Raw genomic sequence first — 4,083 nt, forward strand, 5'->3', positions numbered from 1 at the left:
AGTTAGTCCATCCTAAAACAAGAAGTTAGACATTTGGAGAAGCAGTAGCAGCAGTTCAAATACGTTTGAGGAGTCATATAGCAGATGCAGGTTTTTCCCAGGGAAAATGTGTATTCAGAATGCACCATAAATTGTTCTGAATAAACGTATCTACCACGTTACAGTTTACAGTTTTTTTCCACAATTTTGCAAACAGGCTGGTTTTATCAAAATACTTAACACAATTCACAAAACCACACACCCAAATTGCAAAATACCTAATATATCCTGCAAAATGAAGCACTGCAACCAAAACTACATATAGCATTATCAAAATCAAACTTTTGCACGAAATGACACAATTAACACTCACCAAACAAGTCAGTGCAACATATGCACAGCAGATATATTTACATTGGACTGAACAAAAATATGCTCACAAAAAACTGTGAACTGAAAAAGACTGAAGTGTTAACAATTAACCATTGAGGTGTTTGGCCAGGTGTCATTTTGAATGGCAGTGTTTTGAAATGGCAAACGTGACTTTATGTCAGATTGTTGTGTCTGCAGAGAACCGTGTTCAGTGCATTTAAAGTGCCATTTTGAATTGCAAAATGTGTGTAAAGCAGAAAATGTGTTTGGACTTTTGGAGATTTGAGAAGAAGTTTTGCTCTCTGTGTGTCAGTTTAAATAATTGTGCTGTGCATGTCATTTTAGTGTGTTAGCAATTGGAAAAAAACTGTTACAGAAAGAGAAACGGCAGCGTCAAGTTATGAATGTTTTTTTTATTTTTTTATTCTAATACAACACCAGATAAACTTTACATCATGTTTGTGGATACAGTATGTCCTAAAACAGGCATGCATACAACATACATGTATACATAAAAAAAATCAATAAATACAATCCTTACTTGTTTATAAAATACAAATACTCTTATATATAAACAGACTTCAGTGAACACCAGCCCATTTTATATATAAAAACAAATGGTTTGTAAAATACAAATCAGAATTAGATCTTTTTAAGAATCTTCCCAGTTATTTTAGACAGCATTTCTCCATGCAGCTTTGGTCCCTCTTTTCCAGATGTATTCCAATAAAGTGTTTGAAAAATAAGAGTATAATAATTTTCAATTAAAAATGATTTGCAGTTTATAATTTTGATTATCTAAAATGTCCTCACCAAAAACTACTAGATAATTTACTGAAGTCAGTGGATTCTAGCATGAGGCACATAAAGGTGGATCTTCTCCTGATAATAGAAAGTTATGTGTCGGTCTAGAGTGCAAGCTTTGTTTTAGTGAAACAAAATACAGACATATCTAATATGATATACTTACCAAGAAGGATCAAACAAGGAGTGACAGGCAGGTTACCCATTGTCTCAAGGTCAGCAGGAGTGGCAGACATCTATTGGTAAAGAAAACTATTTAAGACGACTGACAGTATAAATAACAAATTAAAAAACTGAATGCACTACTTGTTTATATTCTACAGAGACAATAGGCCTATCATGTTCAGAATAGGAATAATTTAGGTCATAAAATTATACATTTTCTCATCATTTACTCACCCTTATGCAGATTTAAACTCCTATGATGCAAATGATGATATTTAAATGGAGACGAAATGTCTGTTTGTTCCTACAATGCAAAAGAAGAGAATGGGGAAATCAAACTTTCAAACACCAAAATAGACATTCAGTAAATGGAATATAAAGGAAATTCATACGAGGCACATGGTTTAACCAGTCTTCTAAAACAATTGAATTTGTTTTGAGTGTGAACAGACCAAACACTTTTCACCATACATCTTGCAATTGCAGTCTCTAGTTTGTGGTCCCTTGGTCTGATATCTTTGATATCAGACTAAATGACTGGTGACTTATATTAATGGTCCTTTACCTTTATGTTTCTTTTGGAGCTTGAAGGTTTGGTCCCCATTCGAATGGCAAACAGACATCATTTCTCCATAAGAATATCTTAATTTGTGCTGGAAGAGAAAGTCCTATGAGTTTGAGACAACATAAGGTTGAGTAAATGATAAGAGAACTGAAATGTTTAGGTGAAGAATTACTATACAGGTGTTCATACAAACAATAGGTAGGTAGACAAACTTACATTTTCTTAAAGAATGAGTCCTTTGCTTCTCGACAAAGTGAAGCTTCAGTAGTTGAACTATGTGGTGTACAAGGACAAGGAAAACACATTGTAAAGAAGAGAGCTTCTCTATTTAAGTAATTACCAGACCAAAAAAAATAAAAATCCATTCGTTGTGCCGGTATTTGTTCTGATGCTATCCTGTCATGTAATAACATAAGGCATATATCACGAAGCAATGGGACACGTTCAACTCCTAGCTCATGCTCCTTTCCAACCCTCCTTTCTCTCCCACATTTCTTCCTGTCCACTCTATTCTATTCTGCACTATGCAAATAATAAGCCTATAATGCCACAAAAAGCATTCTGGCAGTAAAGTGTGTGTGTGTGTGTGTGTGTGTGTGTGTGTGTGTGTGTGTGTGTGTGTGTGTGTGTGCGTGAAAGAGAAAGAGAGGCTTGTTTTATTACATTAATAAGAGAGTTCACTGCTGGGGCAGAGGAGAAAGGTCACTTTTAACTATGAAAGATCCCTCAGAGCAGCTGCTCCAAATCTCTAACGTGATCATTACAGCGTTTTCAGATTCCAGACTACCCTCTCTTTTTCTCTGCACTTCTAAAACATCAACATTTTTAGGAGAAGATGGTGGTGCACTGTGGGCCAGCTGAGCTAAAGATGTTTTTCACCTGCTCACCAGGACAGAAGTAGCACCGCTGGCACTCTCATCATAGCTCTGTCAAAACAGTCGATCAAAATCCAGCTTTAAAGGGCCCTGTGGCGAATGGACCGACCGAGGGGGCCCTTCTTCCTCTAACTCTCATTGGGCCCTGCACCTTGCTTCAGAAAGCATCTGAACATTGCATTGTGGATATGTTTGCACAAGCTAAGCAATTCTGCACTCCAGTAAACTCACTTCACATACAGCGACGTGTCTGCTTCATGGCGCTCATAAGCTACACAACATTCAAAGTTTGATTAATAAACCTATGATTGATGTTCTTTTCACTCTACACAACTGTATGTAGATGTCAGTTCCAATCAAAACACATTTTACACTACAAGACTTGAATTGCAGACAGACCAATTTAACATGCTAACACATCAGCGCTTCTCACAGATCGCGTCTTTTAATCATTCGAAAACAGCGATCGTCGCTCATGTGAACAAGCACTGATTTGCCTATGATTTTACAGGCTTCTGTCGGCATTTTTAGCGGAAAATCAGGGTTAAAATCGTGTAGTGTGGCTGTATTAGTCTGTCAGGCCTATCATCCCATACACAAAAGAAATATATTTGAAATATATTTTCAGGATATATTTTGGAATATATGCAAATATTTGAAATTGGCCCAATAAATATATTTCATACTTATATTTCATATATTTTTGTTATATTTCAGAATATATTTCAATGTATTTTTTTCTGTATGGGTCCCCAAAAGTGTCAAAAATATATGTGGCATATATTCCAAATACATTGAAATATATTCTGAAATATAACAAAAATATATGAAATATAAGTATGAAATGTATTTATTGGGCCAATTTCAAATATTTGCATATATTCCAAAATATATCCTGAAAATATATTTCAAATATATTTCTTTTGTGTATGGGATTTAAAAGTAGTGCAAGGTAAAGGAACGTGCCTTAACAAAAATCCATGCTGGAGGAGCTTGTGATTACTTAAGTCAGTCCTGCACAAGAAAAGAACAACAGACAGAATAGGAAAGCAAAAGAATTTCTCAGTTTAGAATATTTCCTCTTTGGAGATAACATCACAGAACATCAGGGAAGGACGACACTGAGCACATCTCTAAAGAAGAGGCATATGTGACCTGAATGTCTGCATTCCTGTATTTGATGAAGATATTGATGCCTGGAATCCTACTCTCTGCTCACAGCCGGTTTAAATGACGTTCTTGAGAGATGAGTGCAGCAAATTGCTCTTTCAAACCATCAGTGACAGATCAGAAGCACATAAACAGGTCCTGGTAACAGCACTT

At 35.7% G+C, this 4,083-nt stretch overlaps 1 long non-coding RNA gene across 2 annotated transcripts; it reads right to left on the bottom strand.

Annotated features, from left to right (window-relative positions):
• Nucleotides 1-820: 820 nt before the first annotated feature.
• LOC311083386 lies at nucleotides 821-2,383 on the bottom strand. Of its 2 annotated transcripts, XR_014606281.1 has the most exons (5): nucleotides 2,102-2,383; nucleotides 1,886-1,988; nucleotides 1,555-1,624; nucleotides 1,322-1,391; nucleotides 821-1,233 (listed from the first exon to the last, which is right to left on the bottom strand). It is a non-coding gene; the product is annotated as an uncharacterized lncRNA (long non-coding RNA). The 2 variants fall into 2 exon arrangements; XR_014606282.1 differs by having other exon boundaries at nucleotides 821-1,391.
• Nucleotides 2,384-4,083: the final 1,700 nt, after the last annotated feature.

Source organism: Abramis brama (assembly GCF_963993115.1).
Source record: "Abramis brama genome assembly, chromosome: 5".
Taxonomy (NCBI): domain Eukaryota; kingdom Metazoa; phylum Chordata; class Actinopteri; order Cypriniformes; family Leuciscidae; genus Abramis; species Abramis brama.